The 23755-nt window shown below is 42.0% G+C and overlaps 1 long non-coding RNA gene across 1 annotated transcript in view; it reads left to right on the forward strand.

Annotated features, from left to right (window-relative positions):
- The window catches only part of LOC138413663 (uncharacterized), a 64984-nt gene that overhangs the window by 17495 nt on the left and 23734 nt on the right, over positions 1–23755 (forward strand). The window contains exons 2-3 of the long non-coding RNA XR_011246076.1: positions 4340–4407; positions 10877–10962. This is a non-coding gene — a long non-coding RNA (uncharacterized lncRNA). The remainder of the gene's footprint in view (positions 1–4339; positions 4408–10876; positions 10963–23755) is intronic.

Below are 23755 nucleotides of genomic sequence, written 5' to 3' on the forward strand. Positions count from 1 at the left end.
TGTTTAGTTTGCAAATATATATAAAGTATTTAAATATAAATGGCCCATTCTAGGTTGAAGAAAACAACAATTTATACAATTTGGGTGATCATCACTAGAATTATTTTATATTCAATTTCTGCCAATTGATGTTTTTTAGACATATTTCAGCATGAGTGTGGAATTTGGTGCAGTTTGATTGATGTGCAAGTGTCCGTGTTCTACTGAGTGCTCTAATATAAATTAGTTTAACAGAAATCAAAATTACTAATAATTATTGGTAAAACATGTTTTTATGTGGAAAATGTCAGAAAAGTCATGGATAAAATGGTGTTCTGTTTGTTTCCTTTTCTTTCTTCCAGTAATTAGGAATTGGACACATATGGTTCAATTCATTTAGCTAATGAGCACCTCTAAATGGTTAAGGCGAGACGCTATCCCTCTTCCCTTTCTCTTCATCTGTCTTTCCAGTTCTTCACATTTAGTCTTTTTTCCCCCTGCCTCTCTTTGTATTGACGCCCTGGGACCCCATCTGGGCCCTTCGGAGGCGTGAAATGCACAGTAATTATTAGTAATCATCACACACCATCAGAAACGGATCCTAGTGCTGTAATTACATGATAAATGTCTGCCTAACACATGCCCTCTATTTAGCAGCCCCCTGGAGACCGTGGATAATAGACAGCTAACAGGGATCCGCAGAATGGGCCTTTCAGTGCTGGCCAGGGCTCATTGTCTACGCGCCAATACACCCTCACCCCCCGTTTGGCAACAACACAGACCCCGATCAATCCCCTGCACTGCACCCCCACCAGCCCACTGACCTCCTCCCCGTACACACACGCAGCCCTCGTCACAGCTAAGTAGACAGCAACGTCAATCACTGGCATTACACAGCATTGCTAATGGCTGCCAAACAATTTCACATGGGAGAAAAGAGTTTTGTTCAGCCATTTATCGGGTAATGGTGACTTGGTTTAATGCTGTTGCCTCTGACCGCCGAGCAAAATGTGATAATTGCCGTTATCACTATCACCACGTCTTTGGTTGCTTTTCCGTATATCGCTCTGATGAAAATGCAGCCAACATCGGACTGTTTTTGATTGTGTTCCCTTGTCATCTCCCTAAGTGTTATTACTCTGCAGACTGAGCCAGAAGGAGTATGACTTTCTTTGTCTGCATTTTAGCGTTCCAGGGACTGTTTATCATCCTCACACATCAGCTGTTATTATTTCAATGTATTCTTAACAGACCAGCAGATTAACATTGACAATGTTGCCTGCAATAGAGACTTAATTATGAGGGGCCAGCACTGTTGTGTGAATAACGACAACTAGACTTACAGTAGCGGCAAATTAAAATAGGAAATGTCACTTTAGAGATACAGACGTGTAACTCACTTATTATCTAATACATAAACAGTGGGATCGTCATCACGACATGAGTAGCAACTTTCACAAAATTTCCCAAATGCAAAGTTTTAGTCATTTAGCAAAAGTTTTCATCGTCTCAGTTCAAAACATCCATAGGGACCAACAGGTTAGGTGTGACACTGGGAGCCGACAGTGACAGTTACAAGCAACTCACCAAAGCCATATTAGCTTCTGTTTTAATGCAAATAAGCCGATGGTGTATAAATAGACGCGTGCACTTTTAAATTTATAGGCTTTGATATCATTTTCTTTACAGAGGGCCTCTGTGAACACGTAGCAACAGAGATGGAGGGCACCACAGTTTGAATCCACAAAGACGGCAGGAAAAGAAGCATGCAAAGAAGTGCACCCTTATCTAAATGTATAAAGTGAAATGAGGAATCATGTTTGTGAACAACAAGGGGAATTTGCCTGAGATTTGCCTAGCTGGCTCTAAACAACGGTCCACTCTTTGGATAAATTTTATTCATTACCCAGGCAAGGCCACAAAGGTGTGTGCTGTTAAGCAAATTTTATCTATACTGATTTACACCATGTCAAAATGTTAACAGAAATTGCCATTGATTTTGGGAAACTCTGTTTTATTTCTTGTTCCTGTTAATTCATGAACCGATTTACTGGTAAAAGTGTGTCGGCTGGAAATCCCAATTTACCTCTTTACCACAAATGGCGGTTGGAATTGGTAAATGGTTGTGTTCTGATGAAGACAAAGGCAGTTTGAGCTCAAAACAAATGCAACCATAGTTAATCCAAATGAACCAGAGGCCCAGGGGTTGCCATGAAACCACCAACTATTGACAGATAATCTGACTATATTTAATTTTACCTCAAGATGGCAACACTTTTCTCTTTTTTTTCAGAGGATTTCAGGGACCAAAACAAATAAGATACAGTATAATTTTATTGTTTAAATTTTTTTTAATCTATCCTGCAGGGGACCTCACACAAAAACTACAAATGCAACATCCCTGTTTCAACAAGAAACCAAAAGGAGACGCTGAATGAAAAGCAGTGCAATTTCAAACAGAGTCTGACAATAACAGACATATCAACTATCCCCTAATTGATACAGCCAGGCGCTCAGTCAGTCACTTAATGAATTGCTAATAGCCCTCAGCAATGCTATGAGTGACAGGGGCCAAGCATTCCACCTGGTGGAGGCTGCTGGGGGACTGCGGCGGATGGGGATGCTTCTCATTAACGGAGGCGGGATGCCTGGCGATTGTTCAGTCTTGTGTGGAGAGGCCTTTTCCACACGGAGGCCACGCTTCTCCCTCAGCTAGCCCCCTTAGCGTCAGACAGTCGAGCGTCACAGAGTCAGCGATAATGAAGACTTGATCAAAGAGATGTAGCATTCCACCAGGCCTGGCTGAGCAACCGAGCAGGGCAGAGGAGAAGGACTGAAAAGGAAGACGAGGAGTGAAAGGAAAAGGGAACAGGGGATGAAGGAGAGAAAGGGGTCATACTCCACTCTGCAAAGTAATGCAGCAATTATAGAGTTTGCAGGGCACAGTTCTGATAGCAAAGGAAAATAGTCTGGCCTACAAGATTTGAAAAGTGTCTCACAAAATGGGGGTCGATAAATTTCACGAGCAAGGTTTATCTATATATGCTCACATGTAGATTTGTATTTTGTCTAGATTGAAATTTGGAAAATCTCACCTTGATATAGCAAATTCAACATAGGTCGAATCAGAGATTCATATGCTTCTCATTCATTTTCACTGCTTTGCCACAAGCTGCGGTGTTATTTATCTTAATGCATATAGCTGCTAGCCCCTCAACTGACCCATAATTTGCTACTAATAACTGCTGTGGGTGGAGTGATTATAGCTTTTCATTAGTGCCGGCAGCTTTTACTAGTGCTATTCCAGCTAAAGGGCCCTTGCTGTAATTGTTGGCCATTATAAAATATGGTACGTTGAAAGTATAGGGGGGGGCACTGACGCCTCTTTGTTAACCGCTGATGATTGAGCAATTAAACTTTGGCAACTTAATTACCTCTCCACAACAACATGGCTATGAGGCATTAAGACTGGCATTATGGTAAACACTGTTGTCACAGAGCGACGGCCTTGAACCAGATGATGCATGAGTCTGTGGTAAACAAAGCATAACGTGAAAACTAACAAGGTAATTTTATTTAAAAAGGTAAAGTCATCTTTTTATTAGGTAAAAAAACCTTTCATAAATTATTATTAATCATTACATTTATTACAACAATTATAAGCTACAGTAGAGAGAGAGTGAGTGCTGAGGTATTTTAGTTGTGTATTAACACTGATAACCACAATATTTATTCATAGTTGTCCACCAGCTGACTAATTAACTGCTTAATATGAGGCCCCACAACCACTGCGTCGGCTAGTTCTTAGCAACGAAAGGCTAACAGATGTTGCACGGACCAAAACAAAAAAACACCAGAGTAAAAACCAACATCTATTCGTCAGCCCAAGTAGGAATCACACTATGCAAGCTCCTCATTAAGTGGCATTAAAACTGTGAAGGTCTATAATTATCGAATAAATCCTTTGCCACATGAATGAATTCATCTGCGTGCCATAATTCTTCCCCACACAGAGCAGCTCTTGCAGTGAATGAGTCTTTTGTGCACCACTGTGGGAAGGCTTTTGTGAAATTACACTACTGCATAATGATGTTAATCATAAATTAGCATTTCACGATGGCGCAGCATGTTTGTGTGTGCATGTATATAAAATTAAAAAAGAAATTTGAATTTTTAGGATATCTTAGTATCTAAAATGTATCTGATCCGGCCACATTCTTGCAGTTGCATACTAAAATCAAGCAATTAAATAAATATGATCACTAGCATCTCTAGATCATAAATGTAAGAATGTTATATATATAAGAAAGTTATAAAATGTTAAACTTATGCGGTTTATTTCATGTCTATCTTTCCTCAGGCAGCCGCAGAGCAGACGCTGCGAATTGTTTGAGAAGTTGAACTCGGGACTGACCTCTCTGCTTGAATGTGAGTTTCCACCCTTCATCTCCCTCCTCTCCTTTTTGCTCTTTTATTCTTCTCTCACTCAATATCTCTCCATTTTTCCATCGCCGCCGTCTTCCTCTTTAAACTGCCTCACAAATAGAGGCGCAAGCGGGCATGTGCCGCAACACGGACAAATGCAAAATCAACACAAAACACAGGCATTGTAAACATTAATAGAAGCCACATGATGGTGATATTAGATTCAAGTTTCTATTCATTGGCTGAGAGTAGCAGGTGTGTGTTTCATTACCCACCAAAGAAAACACGACTCCAGTGTAGGCTTCTTAATGTAGGGGCTTGACCCACTAATGAAAGCAGACAAAGAGAGCGATCTAGAGGCAGTGCCCACTCTGTGTCCACTTAGCACCAGGCTGGAACCTTTGCCAATTAGGACCTGTTTGTTTGATGTGACAATTAACAAGGAGGTGCTCGCTCATTAATCCCTATATGGTTTCACTCTGCTCTCTAAGATTTCCATCTTTGTTTCAAACGTCCAGCGTGGAGTACGTTTGAGAAAATGAGCAGATTTTCCGTTAGTTCATCAAGTGGTCATTTTGTGTGGCTGTGCAATTTGATAGTTTGTTTTTACTTTTATCAAATAAGTCATTTTATTGAATTTGGCCCTCATAAATATATAAACAGACATGCTGGCTTTATTTTGATGGATGACCATTAGCTGATGATTGAAAATAAATTGGTCATAACTTTGTGATATTTACTCACAGACTCATGAACATTGTTTTAGATAACTCAAAGTATATCACAATGTGCCAGTCGTGTGAAAACAATTTGTGTGACCTCAGGTGGAGGTGCACACTGATGCTGTGCGTGACATGACAAAAGGATGCTAATGAGACACCCGGGATGCACATTTAAATTTCCGAGCCACAGCATTTCTCTGGAAGATAACCATTTGAAAACACATTGTTGTACATTTACGGTAAGTCAGTGGTTGGCCTTTGTTGTTTCACACCACGCTCATTCCGTATCAATGGGACTGCAGCGCTTTGCATAGTTCTCTGCTCTACCAAACAAATTGGGTTTGTATATGCAAAGCGTATGGCTTTTCAAAGATAGAGTTTTAGTCAAACAAAGACATCACACATCGCACCCTCACACCCATTTTTCCCTATCGCTCCTACAGTGTTTTTCAATCTGATTCTTGAACAGAGTTTTACAAACAGTTGAAATCCAATGTTTACACAAAGATTCAGGAGCTTGATAAATCATTTTCACTACTTTTGGATGTGAGAGTGTCTCAGCTGCTCCTTGCAGATGTTTAACACCCACTCCAGTTACAGCAGGACCTCCGATTGCAACTGTATATATAAACTTAGTAAATACAAATGGCTTCAAAATTTAAAATCAAAATTTACTGCAAATGTTGAGTAAATGTACAGTATATTGAATGTGTTGTATGAAAAGAAATTACCAACAAATGTTTCAGATGAGGTAAAGATGGCTGGAAGCTGTTGCAGTGACCGTGCACTAGGTGGTGCCCCATCTCTTCACCAAGACAAAAGCATGTTCTATTACTTTTCTACTAAATCCAACACTGAACCTGATGTGACAGAGCTGTGCAGGGGAGCAGGGTGAAATTACCAATGGATGTTTTATCAATCTATTTGTTTTATTCAAATATATCTTCAGACAAAGTGAAATTGTATGATGGGTATTTTATTTATAATATATGAACAATGCTGTAGGAGACAGTGTATTTGCATAGATTTACACATGTCGTGTTTGCAAATTTCTGAACACTTTTATACGTCTTTCATACACACACACACAAACACACAATGTATTAGGCCCACTTATATTTATTATATAAGATAACTCTATTTAGTGTATAGTAAAGTGTGTGAGCAGATTTACACACATCGCATATTTGCATATGTACAAACATGCACTTTTCTACCCCACCCACATATTCACACACACTCATAAGTACATACAGTTGTGAACTCTCACGCTCTCTCTCTCTCTTTCTCTCTCACGCTCTCTCACGCTCTCTCACGCTCTCTCTTTTTTTCTTTCTGTCTCTGTCCCTCTCTCTCTCAATAACTCATAATAATGTGATCTGAGCAGAAAAAACTAGAGCCGCTTGATTAAAAGAGATTCAGGTGATGAAGGCTCCAGCTCTTGGTGCTGAGGGCCTATAGTCTCAGCCGAGCCCAGGGCAGCAGCTGGAAGCGTAATTACACGACCTGATTTATACATCATTAGAGCCTCCATATAAGTCACCTCTTTTGAAAAGAGCAGTTAAGCTACTTATACTTTTCACAAAACAGCAGCGATTCGGTATAAAATGAATGTATGCCGCTCCTCTGAAAGCATATGGTATATTTCTCACCTATTAATAATTCAAGTTGAATGAGCAAAAATTAGTTGGCTCGGTTACCGCCACGTTTGTCCCACATTAATTTCACCGACGTTTTGTAAATGGGGCTATTACGCTAAAAACAAAGCAAAGTGAATGACCACGCTTTGCCGTACTTAAGAGGGGGGGGGGGGAAGAGGGCCTCATTCGTACACCTGTCATTTTCAAACAAGGCACCATTATGGCTCTGCGGACAGGGAGATATCACACCTTTCATTGTGAATCTGTTCCTTCTGTGGAGAAGTAGTAGCCTTGAAAGTATTACCTGCGAGAAAAAGCCATTTGTAATCTGAAAATCCAGACATTTGCTTTTCACCTCGCAGTCTGTCAGATGACTGCGTTTTGGTCGGCGTTTCAAAATGAAAGAAGCAAATAATTAGCATTTCTACAGAGGCCAGTACGGAGCCTGTATGCGCTTTACTCCACACGTTCTTTTTTTCGTACACACTGAGCTTCTTCTCAACTCTTAAACTCATAACTAAGGTTTGATTGAGATCAAATGAAGCCCTCATTATTTGGCAAGCTGTGGAATATACAAGGGAACAGGTGTTCTTTTAGACATATCGGAGCATATACATTTTAACAACCCTTGACACCTTGCACACACTAATTTTAAGATACGCACGCACACAAACGCACACACACATACACATTCACTGTCGACACAGAAGGAGCAGCTCAATGGGGCTGAGCACATTGTTGCTTTAACCTTCTGCGCCAGTTATCCCTCTCAGAGCTCCAAGCCTTGGCAGCTAACTCTATTGGCTTTTTGTCATGGAGCCTTGGCTTGTACAGTGGCTGGGGGTGGATAGCAAGTGGGGCGGGGGGTGTATACCGGGCGAGAACAAAACAGCGAGAAAAAAAAAATCTTTCCTTTCACATTATTTCTGAAGTGAAGTGAGTGTGAGCAGGGGCTGGAGGAGGCCTATAGTCGAGGCTGCAGAGGCCCCGTCGTCTCGGGGTCATTATGCTCGGCAGATCATTAGGCTCTGAAGAGGAGGCACACGACACAGCCCCTCAGCTGAGCCGTCCCCCCCCACACACACACACACACACACACACACACACACACACACACACACACACACACACAAGCCCCACCTGACCCCCCACTCCTTGCCAAGGCTGAACGGCGAGTAAATGACCTGACCTCTGCCAGCCTCTCTGCTAAATACTTGTATTCCGTCATCTGAATGGCTGGTGGAAGACGTGATGCAGCAGACTTCCTCTCTAATCCTCTGACGTGGAAGTGGGTGAACGCATTTCCTTTTGTCCCCCTTCGTCCCCACTTGGTGACCTTCCGCACCTTGTGGTTGGAGAGAGTTTTGTGTCGACACCGGACGCTCCCCCCAGCCAGGTCAAGTGAGCTAACGTGGAAATTGCTAAAGCAGGACTCTGTAATTCAACTCTCTAGTGTCCCGACTGAACGTGTTTGTGTCATTATGATATTTTACATGATGAATTCTGTTCTTAATGGACCCATTAGCGCGCAGGAAGAAACCAGCCGTAGAGAGGTCATATCTCAAATGCTTTGCAGTCGTAAATAAAAGGCCAGTGACAAGTGAGGAGCTGTTAGATTCGTATTGGCTGATACATTTATAAACTCGGCCCTTTCACTGTCGCTCTCCTCCTTCCTCCCCTGCTATCTCTTCCCTCTTTGCTTGAATGTCACCACTCTGCGGGAGGATTTAACGTTGCTTTTAACCCTCACCGCTTCATAATTACCTTGACATTTACCCTGCATTCAATCAAGTTTTTAACAGCAGATTTATTGCAATGACTTTTTTGTATTGCAGAAGGCAGCAGTAATTATGCAGCTTATTAAGAGTCTTTGTGTTAACGCAGTTTCACTGCGATGGTATTCTGTTTTCCTGTATGGAAGAGCACCGTGTCAGCTGACTGAAGACGGAGTGACACAGGAAAGGACAGAAATACTATTAGGTGAAGTATCAGATGACTTGGGGTATGAGCAGTGGAACAGGGTAGCGCTGCCTCTTTCTCCTTTATTGCTCAGGTTATTATCACAACTGCTGGGGAATTGTCGAGACGGGGAGATAGGAGTGGCAACGATCCATCCGGGACTCGTTCATCACTTCGCGCCGCAGCCCCCCGAATAGAAATTACATCTGCATCTGAATTAGTAACATTATTCGCCAATTTGGCTCAGAGTGAACATTGTTCCATTGAAGGTGGAATTAAATTAGAAAATGAGTGAGTCTTTAATTTTCAGATTATAAATCAGGGAATATAATTCACCCCCTTGTACCTTAAGGGCAATCACATTATCCTAAGCGACATTTTATCCTCAGCCTCCGCCAAGTGATCTCGTCACGACACGCAGTCACACACCAATCATGCTTCCTGGGGAAGCAGGAAATACATCTTCTCCTCCAGAATTAGACATAAAATATGAGCGTCGTCTCCTGCATGAGAGCTTATTTTACATGATTTTTGATGGTCCTTCCGAACTCATAAACACTGTAGGGAATTTCTTGGTTCAATTGATATAAATTCCCCCTTTAGCTCTGCAAGTGAATAATTTTGTTGGTTGAAAATCAGATGAACACACAGAATATCAAAGTCTTACAACCATGGAATATATGACAGGAGGAGAGTTTTGGAAATGGAAAACACATGCAGCAACCGCTGAGGTTATCCAAAGGCTTCGACCTCAACGTTAGGGATTTGAAACCACTCAAAAACACCACTGTGCTATTTGTTGCTGTAATCCGTGTTTTTAAGATAGTGCAACCATTTTAAAGTTTCTACCAGGAGAAATTTACCCTTTTTCAAAACAACTCTGTACCATTACCGTGAGAAGGTCGCTTGGTTGTAATAAACAGCGAAACAACTTATAGTCACACGTAACCAGGTCAAATTAGAAAGAATGGATCGACCTTTTACTGCTAGTCCTCCCTATACTGTGGCCCAAAACTCTCCTGCCTGTTCATTTCATTCTGGCCAATGCCCAGACCTCATTAAAAATGAATGCAGTCCTTAAACCCCAACACTAGGCCTTTTCCATTAGGGAGAGAGATATGAGGGTGATAAACATTATTTGTGATCGGATATGAATCGTGCGAGGATTGGCTGCAATATTGGAAGCCACATTGAGAAGTGATTGTGCTTGAATTCCCCCATGCAGCTCCATGCCATATCACGGCTCTTGTAATTTGATTCCCATTCATTTTGGCCATTGTTGTGTATTATATTGAAAGCCCTATCAAGCTGATCTAGACCAACCAATTTGGATTTTTGTTATTCTGTCCCACTTGGTTGATTTTAAGCTGATCAGGATATTTGCCTGGCACAGTCTTGGACATTCTGAATAGCCTTATCTTACATTTAATTACCACGCTGCCTTTGTTGAAGCAAAATTCATCTATTTTGTGTAGTGGTGCTAGGGGGTGTGTTTCTGTCAATGTGCATAAGAGAGAGGAGTGGGGGGGTAGAGAAAGAGACGGAAAGTGTTTGGTTCTCTTCACTTTTCGTCTGTAACTCTGATGTCACAGCCTCGTTGATATACTGTACAGGTGTATTTTCATGGAAACAGTGCGTTGGAAGATCCCCCCATAAAAGACAATAAACCTTGACAGGCTATTGGAGATTCACCCCTGAGCGCTCCACTGACAACCTCCCAGACATATACATTTAATATTCCATTGATTGATTGATTTTATGGGACATGGTTAACATTATCATCAATACTGCCCTCAGGACCAAGACACCAACATCGTAGGAAAGGAATAGTCTTTAATTAAACTTGCCTGATAAATATCCGTATGAAGGGATTTTTTTTTCATAGTATACATGGTTATCTTCTATGTGTTGGTGTGTGTATATAAGGGCAAGTGTGCCTGTTTCTGGGCTTTATGTATGCAAGATGACGTGCAGGCCTTAAGCCCATACCTATGAGCGGATGCATTTCATACGGAATTGCGGTACAAACGGATGCATGTCATTCCAAGCACATTTTACAGTTTCCTCCACCCTCCCGGTGGTTCGAGCGGTATTAGCCTGACTGTTTGACCCCGGCACGGTTGTCATCGTGCCTATCTTACTTTCCTCCAGGTTCACTGACAGTCAGAACGGGACGATAATGGCCGCCCTTGGACACCCTGCACCAGGGGGCATGGATGTGATGGGCTGCAGCTCAGGTACATATTAATATTAATACATATAAAAGCTGTCCGGCTGGCACAGAGTCATCTGCTGTACACACAGAGGAATGTGTAAATGTGTGCACACAAAGACACACACTCTCAAACTCACATCTGCATGCTTGCTGACACACACATATACACAAAAACAAGTGAAAGCCCCATTATGGATGTAACGGCATAGCGTTAGCGGATGGACCGTTTCCCAAGGTCAGTTTGAAACATTTGCCAGCAGGAAACCTACACAGAGTGCCGCTTGTTCACACCATTTGGGGAAAACACACATTATGTAAATGATTTTTTCTTTGGAATGGAACGCACACAGCTAGAAACAGTGTGCTAATGGCTACCGTGTCAGCCAAAGCTAATGGTTGTTGTGTGTGTTTGCTTATGTGTGGACCCGATCACATGTGCACATATTTTGTGCTGCACTGCACATGTTAGAGCGACCTTATGCATGAATGCACGAAGGAATTAAACTGCAAAGAGGAGCGAAAAGCAGGGAACAAGGAAAAAGTTTCGCTTTACATATTTTTGGTCAATTCACAAAAGCGGTTTGTTAAACGTCTACTAATAGAGATATGCAGAAAGAGACAGGCCGCCTTCAGAGGCAATAACACAGCTTTATTCGGTGACTATGATGGGTGATGAAGGTACACAATGTCACCCCTGTCTCTCAACCACCAGCAGGAAATGTTTGGGATCAAATGCTGTTTGCATATTTTGATGTTGACAGTTCAGTATCAACAGCATCTATAAACAGTCTAAAGGATTAGTGCATAAAGGCTGTTCATTCATCAAAAATAAAATAAAAAGTCTGATTTTATAAAGAATTAGGGATTACACCTTTTCTGTGTTTGGTTACAGGCCATGACGTTCGAGACAAGGGCGACAGAGAAATAAAACTCATACGATCTGGAAATTAAGCTACTGAGGGGTATCTGAGTAGCTGATATGTACAGTGAACTGAAAAGCAGGTTTCAATGTCAATAAGCAAATCGAGGAGCCCATTTGTTGTTTTCCTGTATGTTTCACATTCAGGAGACGTAACCGCTGAAAGGGAAAATTAAATATCATATTATACAGTTAGGTATTCTGCATGACATCTGTCAGGAGTAAGTGTGCATTGGGTGTAATCTTCATCATATGTCACTGAGCTGTGTGCTTGAACTTTACTAAACCACATTTTTATCTGCACTCAAACTAAATGTATTTTATTTCCCAAAATATCCACCAAGGTGTTGTTAAATTGCACAATGTTAGAGAAGAGATTAAAGAAAGAATACGGATGCTCTCGAAAATTGAAAAATTGAATTTGACCCCCTCCTGGATGTTCTGTCCAACTGGGCATTTGTGACACCTTTTTGTCTCATGATCAACATGGGGCATCAAGAAAGGATGAACGCTGTTTTTATCTGAACACGGAGCCTGTAAGGCAGCACAATAAGTCTTAGATGCAGTAAAGCCCATCGAAGAACACTTTATATTTGAGGAAATTAAACCGTGGCTCCCTGGGGGCTTCCTCTATGAAGATACTTAACACTGTCTCTCTTGCTAAACAAAGATGCACTGAGACCCGTGATTACTCCAGAAAATGACTCCCCATGACGGTAAAACTCAATCCAATATGACAAAAGAAAAATAATGAAAGAGCGATTGGACAATGTGGAAGAAAAAAAGAAAGAGAAGTCTGAATATGATAAAAACTCCCTGTCATGTGAATTAAATAAAACAACATTTTTTATTGTTTTTTTTGCCTTTTATTAATATAATGAGACAAAAATGTAAACACCAGATCCATTTTGTTCTCTTTAGTTTTACCTCTAGACTAAAGCAAACTCCGGTCTTCTCCAGAGTGGGGGGTTGTGCTGGGACAGGTCATATTTCACCGTCAGTCTGACTTGCCCCAACAATGTGACAGCAGGTGACAAATAACCTGGCTCATGATTGAAATCTGACAAAATAACACTATGTTTTATAATAGCGTCCCCAAGCAGAAATATGGCAGCCCGCAAACTAAACAGTGCTTCATCACCTCCATGCCAGTCCCAGCGGTTCTCCATTAAGGGCCAGATCATTGTGTTTTGCCTTCCCCCGTCCCAGCTGACCGCCAAAGTGACAGCCGCGGCTTGCTGAGGCGACATTGAAAAATATTTGGACTGACAGGGCCACAAATCACACGCCGACAAGTTTTAAAACTCAATATTCACTCAATGTGCATCTGCTATATTCTTGTTAAAAGTGTAATATGGTAGTCTGTCCCCTCTACGTGCTTTTATTATTATGGTATTGACAGCGACTATAATAAAGTTGTGCTGTTTTGATTCCGGGGAGGGAAGCGCCAGAGATGGAGAGATTGAAAGAAAGGGGGAACGAAACATGTGGGTAAGAGAAGAAGAGAGTGGCTGGGATGGTTGAGCGTGCACACGGCGCTGCAACAAAAGTGCTCCATTTTCCTGACAGAACTTCATCTGACATGTTTAGTCTGATGGTCTACCTGTGGGTTTCTTAATAACTCCTACATCAGATTGAACAACAAATCTTAAAGCATCAATAATATCTCGTCTAGTATTAACATCGAAACAACTGTTTGACCCTCCCTCATTTTGCATGTTATAGCTCATTGGAGTGTGATCAGATATCCTTTGCCTCCTCTAGACCCCCGTGCTCCACCACACTAGTGCCATCAAGCCAATGGTTACTCTAATATCCCCTTAGTTTGAAGCCTTGTCGACCATGTAGGCCCTAATGTGTGCCCAGCGCGCACGAGTAAGTGTGCTTTAGGCTCATTGTTAACATAAGGCCAAATCTGTAATATAGCACGGACAATTAAGTGCACAATTTTTGTATAAATGCAAAATCCCTCACTGTGAATTATTTAATTCCCCCTCTACAGCTCATTTAATAGAGCCCTTTTGGCGGGCGGTTTGAGTCACAGAAAACTAATTTGATTCTGCTCCTTGATTTAATTAGATTTTATGATGTATGGTATTGCTAATTCGGTGGCTCACCATGCGTTGTCTGCGCCTGTCCCTTGTTCTGGCGGCGAGCTGTCAGAGCCCCATTTTTAACAGTATTGAAAAATTCAAGCTTTATTATTGCCCCCTCACTCATTTTCTTCCATCAGGGGGAAAGTAATGAGCTTTTAGTCTCTCCTCTTTTACTCATCTCCCTCCACTCTCTCGTTATGCTCTCTCTTTCTCTCTGTCTTTTTTCTCTCTTTTTTTTTTCTCTCTTTTTTCTCCCCCCTTTGAAAACAATAAGAGTGGATAAAGGGTTAGAGAGGGAGCACAGGGAAAGAAGTGTACGAGCAGGGAGGCGGAAAGTAGAAATGATGGCACCAACGAGTGCAATACAACAGGGGGACACAGGATGAAATGAACAGAGAATGAAATGAACAAATAAGATAGCAGGACGAGAGAAGGAAGATTGAGTAAAAGAGTGAGAGAAAAAGCATAAATGTGTCAGGGAGAAGTGGAATGTGAACGTAGCGGCTATGGCGAATGTGAGAGATAAGTAGCAGTTAGAGGGGGAGAAAGGAGAGAGCGGGAGAAAAAAGGAAAATGAAGGAGATCAGGGAGGCAAGAGGGAGCGAGAGATGGAGAGGAAGGGGGGAGGCAGTGGAGATTATGCCATACGCTTACAGCGCTCCAGGCTTGCTGCTCCAGCGTTAGCGCGCTGATTCATGAGTTAAGTTTCCCCAACTGCCCACGGCTATTAGCTTTCAGTTCCTTCGGCTGTCATTTAGACTCCAAAGAGTCTTTTGGTTAATGCACTGTTTTAATGAGAGTGCACCACTCGCTAATATATTTGACTGTATGAAAGGTCACAACAGGAAGCTAAACAGATTGAGAGAGAGCGAAGCACAGTGGCAGCGGCACCGTCAAGATGCGAGACAGGTTTTCACGCAAATGGATTGGAAATGGGGGTGTGGGGTGGGGCGTCAAGGGTGGGCAGGGGGGTTAACGTTAAACCTGTGAGGCAGCCCGCTATACACGGTGTCACTGTTCCACGCCTCATACCCCCTCTACCCAGCATCCAACTGTGCGTAATAGGCCTCGGAACTGATGGGTTACTGCTCCCCCTCAAATAGTTACACCGCATCCATCACCGGCTTTAACCAGAGAGGGAAAGAAAAGTTAGGGAAAGAGATGGAAAGAGACAGGCAATGGAAGGGGCTGGGAGGAGGCACATGTTTCATTACCCATATAATCACCAGTCTGATTGCCACACAAGCAATATAAGAGCGTCTTACAGCAGCCGCAGGGAATTTATAGCTGTCTGACTAAGATTCTCACCAACTCATTAAACATCCCTGGAATCCTGAGCCGATGTTGGAAGCAGTGGAACAAGCATAGTTCCAGAAATATGGAATTAGACTCAATAAAAGTTTGCAAATTGAAGAATCAATTTTTTTTATGTGTCTTTTTTGACCGTATCACCTCTGATATGATTTCTCTAACCTCAGCAGGCCTTATTTTTATTATAAACCCATTATTCCAAGTCATCAAAATTTGTCGACAACTCTGCATAAACAAACATGGCCTCCGCCCTCCTCCCCTCTCCACACACTGCCACCGCCGCTCTGTCACGGGACACCCGTAAGGGACTGTCTCCGAGTAGAGGAGCCGTGTCTCGGTTTGGGCCCCAAACCCGATAATCTAACAGTAATCCATTCAAAACTAATCAAACATTTACAAAGGTGCCATGATGGGGAAGGAGCTCTATTCATCAGTGTCCTCCGTCACCAACACGCCGGCCGACCTCGTTACCCTCGCGGCGTCTCAATCTACCTATGCAAATGAGACAGCGGCACGCAGGGTGAGCGGGCGACTGACAACCAGACTTGTGTACAGAAATTATAAACACACATTCATCCATTACGGCCGGAGTCACATGCGTCGGGAAGTGCCTGGCAGTGAGGCCGCGTACAAACTCTTCTTCTGTTGCACAATTATTCACGGAGCAGGAAGTGACAGTGTTGTCAAGGTGAATTAGCAGCATGTGTCGAGCTTTTGTTATAAATCCTGCCCTACTGTAACCCTTATCCCCCCCCCCCTCTAAGGTGTATGTACACATTTGATGATATATCAACACCGCTCTGCGATTAATAATTCAGCGAGGGTGATTCCACGGGGGGAGTTGTGGGGAGTCATGGGACAGGCCTTGTAGTCAGGGTTGAGGGGTTTTTGGGGGGTGAAAAGTGGCCTCCTCTCGCTGTAATCCTCTCGCAGTGCCTGTAGGCCCCAGACCTTTTTCCCCCATTACCCAAACCATTTGTTTATTGTGCAGTAATTACAAACCTTCAAGCCTAAAGGCAAACAGGCGGAGAGGTGCTGTGATGATGGAGACATTTATAACAATATATCATAACAGCAATGGAATCAAACAATGAATTTATGTCACGGCATATCAATATCAACGAGCGGCAAACCAACCAGGTGGCTATTACTTCACGGCGAGTCAGGGCTTGTTGAAAACAAGAATATGCACTTGTTAAGGTGGACTATTATTGATTTGTAATGAACTGCATTCCCCCCTTAAAAGCCTGAGTGTTCGCCGGGTAATACGTTGAATTTTATTTAGCGATTTCATGCATGTTTTCTTCACAAGGTTAAAAACCGCAATCTGTTCTGAGACAAGAAAAAAAGAAAATTTTCTCATTTTCAGCACTCCAGAAGCCATTTAATGCTCCCTGTGTAAGAGTGGCAATCCCTATTACCGCTGGATAAAGTGTACCCTTTTTTATTTGAAATGAAAATGTCAGTAATTTCTTTTGAGATTGATGACTCCTTACACACGGGCCCAATAAATGAAAAATTGATGAGGCTCAGTTCTCTCTTTTAATATTTAAGGCAATATTAAAGCCTCTCTTACATCTCATGGAAATAGTTTTATTTAAAAGGAATAAGACCATTGGGCATTGTTTACTGAACACCTCATGCATGTTTTATAAAGCTGGTGGCTCTTGGAGGAATTCAAAGGCCCTTGAAATCGTTACTGTTTTGCAGTGAGTATAAAACGACTTAAGAGGAAGTCGAATGGCATCGGCATTGTTGTGTAGCTGCTCTCGTGTTGTTGGATGTGGGCTGCTTTGATGAGGGTGCCAGTGGTGGATAGCCGTGCCAGAAAAGGGAGGAGGGGAGTCGCACAATAAATGGCTGAGATTTTATTTCTTCTATTGGGTCGTAATGTGTGCTCTGTGAGGAAATTGATGTTTAACGTGGCTGAGCGGACGAACAGGGATGAATTGCCATTTAAAACAAAGACCCATGGGTTGAAAGCAGAGAGAGAGGGGGGAAAAGAGTGGATGTCAGAAGTAGGACAGGGAGAGGAACCCACTTCAATTGTTCTGATAGTTTAAAACAAGCCAGAGGCAAGGAGAGGCCCATGCAAAGGTAGAAAATGATACCCGCGTATTACCTGCTAAATTGTCTTGGTTCAAATAGTTCTTCAAATGGGCTGAAACGGCGAGCTCATATGTATGAAACTACACAATGGACCAAATCGGGCTGGGGAGTTTATTCCTCAGAACAAAGCCTGACCTGTGATGACTCTCATGGCTTTCAAATACATAGAAAGCTTAATAATGCTGAATAAAGCTTTAGCCTCCAGTTAAATTACTGACCCCAAAATATTCAGAAGGCGGATGGTGGGAACTTCAAGGAAACAAAGCACTTCCAGGATCGTTTATAGCACATTTATGAAAGACACTGTTTTCTGAAAGATGTGTTTTCGTTGCCCAGTGCCACATTTGACCGAGATTTAAGTTTAATAATTTCCTCAATTATGTTTTTGTTTAAATTGTTTGTGTTTACACAGCCACGAATATAGCCACATGCACGTAAAATGCTTGCATGTATACACACACACACATACATGCATACACACACACACACACACACACACACACACATACATACACACACACACACACACACACACACACACACACACACACACACACACACACACACACACACACACACACACACACACACACACACACACACACAGAAAACAGGATATAGTCAAAAAGCTTCTATACCAGCAGGACACAATCAGCAGCTCCAAGTTGAGGAGCCCATTACATTGTAGTGGTGGTTAACAGGGACATTCGAACTGAGAACCAAGATACTCCAGCTCCCATTTAGACAAATTAAATCAAGTCCCATAATGCTTTATGTATCTGTTGCCTGGGTTACAGATCCTAGCACACCAGGCCCCTTGATGGAAGGCGGAATGAAGCCTTTTATATCAGATGCTTCGACAACATGGGGTGACTGCTACCTGCCAACTATTATCAAAGGCACTGGTTTCATAGCCATGCCATATTTTTTGATTGATCTAAATTACACGTCAGTGAGTGAGTGAGATAGCGACTACTTGTACATTATTAAACTCCCCGAGCGGCTGCTCTGCTTTTGGATTGCTGTAATTATCCGTGCTGGAGGCACAACAAGTGGCCCAAACACAGCTGTTAGCCTGCCTGTGCACCCGAACACTGGTTGGTATTAATTGTTTCTGAACAGAAGCTACATTTGGCAGAGGTTATCGTTAAGAGGAGGGGTGGAGACATGCTGTTATGTCTGTATCTAAAAATGAACCAGTTTCTGCTCTTATCTAAACATCACAAAAAGTCAGGGTATTATCAGAATGCAACAAAACATCTTGGAGAAAGGGATTGGGTGCAGCACTGTGGTCCCAAGGTGAAATCTAAAACACAATTTGCCACAGGAAGCACAGGATGTGCAGTTCAACAGATATCCCCCTTTACATCCTCTCTCCAATATCCCATGAACAGAGATTAATCAGACGCTGATGCTTTATATCTTTTAAAAGCAGAAATTCCGGTAAATCCTCCTGGCTTTAACAGTAACTGCCTGTGGCCTTCTGACATGCCATATATCCCACCCTGTAAGAGAGAGAGAGAGAGAGAGAGAGCAAGAGAGAGAGAGTCAGCCAGAGAGGAGGGCATCCTGGAAAACCTGACAGACCTCTCTGGGACTCTGGTGTGGGTCATGTGACCCTCGGTGTCCGACACGGTGGCACCAGCCAGCGTTTGTGGCCAAGTGCTGGTATTATGGTGACAGTTAGTAAACGGGACGTATCAGTTTTACCGCAGCGCCCTCTTCTACTCTCTTGTGAGCGCATACTTATTGATAGGCCTGCAGGTAATAATACTTCTTTTTAAAAATAATGGAAATTGCAATCGCCTTGCTGTAAGGTTGTTCTCGTGCACTAGAACATGCATGTTAACAGATTTTTTATTAAAGGGAATCCATATACAGGCCCCCATAATGTGTTTGTCTTGTTTTACATCATCACACACTATCAGTGTCTTTTGCTTGCAAGCCTTATTTCATTTGTTTCACCTCTTACGAGGACTGTTTGGTAGTGGAACAGCAGATGCAGACATTGAATTCGAATTCATACAAGGCAGGCATAATATCAGGCAATATAGAGGCAGACAGAGAGGCTATTGAAATGCAAATAGACTGCTGGGGCCGCGGCAGCAGGGAAAAGAAATTGGGCCGGATGACAATGCAAGTAAACCACTCCAGTTTGTCAAGAAGGCCACGCTTTGTCACAAAACTGGGAATGGATTTCAGTACAAGTGCTGCTACAGCACTAAAAAGAATAATATTCAAAAGTAGGAGGAAAGGAGAAATAAAATAGATGCCTACTGCAACTCTCATGCTAAGATTGAGAAATGCCGGTAGAGTTAGCGTTTTCAGTTTATTGCTGTGTGTTTTCCGAGGGACTTTTTTCATGTGCGCTAGTTTAAGGAGGTCCATGAATGTGAGGGATGTTGAGAGAGACGGTGATACAGCCGTGCATGCACGTGTGCGTTGGTACCCGCGTGCATACCCGGTTTCTTCATGCTTCATTCTCCTCGCGAGTGGCCTTTTCAGTGCATGGGTGTATTTTGTTAGTCAGTCTGGCATGCTCCATCAGGAGGAGGGACAGAGAACTGGGAGGCCTCACCGGACCCTCAGCCATAATAAATTACCTACAAGTGCTGTAGAACAATAACACAAAAAAGTGCGAGCCATCCATTTCACCAGCATTTACAAGAAATCAATATCAATACTTAATGCAATGCGGATGAAAAATGAGCAGAGATACAGGGGCATAATACAAGCTCAAATGAAAGACCTTGGAGTGCTGCTTCCCAAGGGTTTGGGGGATGAGGAGGGAGGCAAGATAGAAAAAAAACCTGAACTGTAAGAAAGATTGCATTATGCCTTTTGTTTTTGTCCCTCATCTATTTTTGTACTTTAAGTCTCATAATAATCTCTCTTCTCAGCTCGGTTGTTTAATTGTTAATCAATGTGCAATTTTGGCTCGCCAACAACCCGCGACAGAACATGCACAAACATCTATTTAGTGTTTTACTTTTTATTTTTTTAACTTTTGCAGAGACGGAGGTGACACAACATCCAACAGCTGTCGGCCACGAGAACGCACAGACAGTTTCCTTAGCAGTCAGCGGAGATCTCTTTACCATGTCACAAATGAATCATCTGTTAAAGATAAACATGATCTATATTTGTCCTCGAGGCTTGCTGCATGATGTCATCGTAAGCCTTAACGTCCCATTTCATTGTGGTGGTTGGTGATGTATTGCAGATCCTAGCACGCAGTGAGGAAAACTCTTGAGCCTTTTTAAACTGGGGGATGATAAAGATACTGAAGTAAAAAAACTGCATATAAAATGATCAAACTCAAAGCAATGAAGATTTCAATTTGTTTACCACAAGAAATGTATGAATATATGAATAGTCTTTATTTTTCCTCACATTCATCCCATATAGAGTGATACAGGTTTTATTATGCATGCACAGAGCATGAATTGTGTCTGTGGCGCTGTCACATCGTTGAAGGACTACTTTTTTACTGCCAGGTGCATCACCAGCCCCAATTAGACTTGTCATCCGCAGTGAAAGGCCTTTTTAAATAGTGCTTTTGTGTTGCAGTTCTCCGTGTCTTGTGGTCTGGTGAAGTTTAAACTTCCCTGATTCCCTGGAGGGCTGGCTCGCAGTTAAGTCAAAGTTTATATCCTTTTGTCACTCTCCTGTCTCCACGGCACCCAACCCCCGCTTTTAGTCCCGGATGGCACATGCACTATTCAGCATATGAAGCATAGTTGTGTGGGGGTGAGATGTGGTCCTTCCCACACTACTCTAAACTTACAGTCTAGCTTTGGAAAAATTATTTTGCTTTTGAACAAGAACATTTTTATGCAGGTTGACTATGAGAATAAAAGACACAGATGTGACATAAAATCTGAAACTAGTTCAGTTTAACTGTGAATTATTTTGCCGCCTCTGCTGTTGTTTCCATCCACCTCCTGCTTCCAGAGTCTGTCACCAGTAGATGGCACTGCAGCCAAGTTGTCAGGCTGCACAGCCACCAATTTCACCTGCCAGCTCAGGCTGCCAAAGAAAAAAGTGCAAATGTATTTGTTTCACCCGGGCTTTGAGGGCTTTTTCAGCCGTTGTGTTCAGAGGCCAGATTCAGTGTGTGTGTGTGTGTGTGTGTGACACAAGGGGAGAATATCAATAACCAATATGCTCACAGGCCAGTGGCCGACGCTTCCAAACCCTCTGAGTGCGCTGTGGCGATTCCCCTTTTAAAGTCTGCCCCTATTCAAATTACACTTATGTTGCCCTGAAAACACAAGTGATCATGGCTTTGGTGATAAGCAACCAAAAACGGAGCATTCTTGTTGTCTCTCCCTCTTTGTAGTCCAGTTACTCAGGTTACTGGCCATCAAAAGCAGTGTGTGTATTCTTTACTATTACGTCTGCCTACCTCTGACTTCTCAAAAGGCGAGTAGCATCAATTAGCCTTTGGAGGATACAGTATTTTTTGTATTGTTAAAGGTCTGGTGTCGAGTTCTGAGCGGAGCCATTGTCCCTCCTTTAGCTTGAGTCCTTTAGAGTGCATAAGTGTTTATTGAACTCAATAGACGTGCCGGGACAAAGGGACCTGATATTTCTTACTCACTTGCTGCATAGTTTGTATCATAATTTCGCTATAAGCTGCTGCGATTGTCGCTGTTTGAGGAATTTTAGCCGCCATTCAGTGAAGATCTCGACGTATAGAGGGTTAAAACTGGGAACTCTTAAATGTGTTGCCTTAAAGGGTGTTCGAGGGTTTTATGTGTGGAATTAGGAGGTTATGAGCTGGGGTTGTGAGGGGGGTTGACAGAGTTGGGGGAGCGCTGAAAGGATTGTGGTTTGACATGATATGTGAAGGCTGTTATCCATTGTTGTGATGTCGAGCTGCAGGCTAAGAACTAGAGAGAGAGTGCTTGATTTCTTAGGATTTTGGAAGGCCAAGAATCTTACATACATAGATGTTTATAAATATTGATGACATTGGTTTTATTAGTTTGGGGTCTTGAAAGTCAAACATTTTAAACTCAAATATGTTACATTAAGGTAATTAATGGTAATTTAGTGCTACTTCCCTCATGTCTTTTTAAAGAGAAATGTTCTTGCAGCATGCATAGTTTGTAAAGACTATTTTATCAGCATACTTCAAATAAAAATACAAACAAGACCAAGATGGAATTGATAAGTGATACTGCTCAGCTTGGTTGTGGAAAGAAATATGGATACCTATCTGTCTTTGCCTGTAGTTTGCAAGATAAAGTCATGTTTCCAGGGTTATTCTCTGCTCGGCTACTTCACCTTTGATTATGGGTAAGTGGAAGTAATTCTAGGACTCTGATATTCCTTCATATTTGTCGTAGTTGACATTGGTCATGAATTTCATTCATTATTTTGGTCTTAAAAAGACCTTAAAACTTCTTAAATTGAACTTGTTGAAACCTGCAGAAAGCCTCTATAATGACGTTGTTCGTCTTAACTACCAATTAATTCTAGAATATAGGCAAAATAGAGCTTTATCATGCATCCACAGCCCTATACCCATCTTATACCCATCTTCATTTTTTTCTTCAACTCTGTATGTACCTGTATCATTTAGTTTTTGATTAGAAATACACCCGGGATCAAATATATCTATGCGTTACACTCCCAGACATATAGGTAAGTGATATTGCAGAGCAGAGTATGACAAAGTTCACTCTCTTGTCGCCCCATATCCTCGGGCTGGATGAGCTCATGGCTGTGCTGTATGGTATCAAAGAGATGTGTTTGGTTGAACTGAGGGCGGACCTCGGTGTCACTGTACAGGCGCTAACATCAGTAAAACACATACACTTGTCACTCTGAATGGCTTTGAATGGCGGTACCACCAAAACAGGTCATGTAAAATATGGCTTTTTTGCACACGGGTAATTGACACTCTGCAGCATAGCATTGATTTTTTTTGTTTTTTTTATTATTATTAATAAAGTTACTTAAATTCTTAAATATTTTGAAATGACAAAATTATAAAAATACATTTATACACAACAGATTTTTAACAGAAAATGTCTTTTTAAGGATAGTTAATGCCAGAATATGATTTCTAACATCATCAAAATGTTTATTACTAAGTAAGTGAAACCACAATCTTTACCAGAGTTTGTATATTTAAGTTGTTGAACTGTCACGTTGATAATCACTCAGTAATGATGTTTTAGATGATTATTCTATTCTTTTTATTTTCAACACAGTGATTTTAGCTAGAGACATCATGTAGACTATGAAGTCTATTTGTTTGTGTTGCAGTTGGTGATGTTAAGTGTGAAGGTTCAGCGTGTTTGCTCAGCCACTGCAGGTCGGTTCAGCGTACAACAACTTGATTGCAAAAATGCAGCTTCACGTTGAGT

This window comes from Paralichthys olivaceus, chromosome 14 (assembly GCF_024713975.1).
Source record: "Paralichthys olivaceus isolate ysfri-2021 chromosome 14, ASM2471397v2, whole genome shotgun sequence".
NCBI lineage: Eukaryota > Metazoa > Chordata > Actinopteri > Pleuronectiformes > Paralichthyidae > Paralichthys > Paralichthys olivaceus.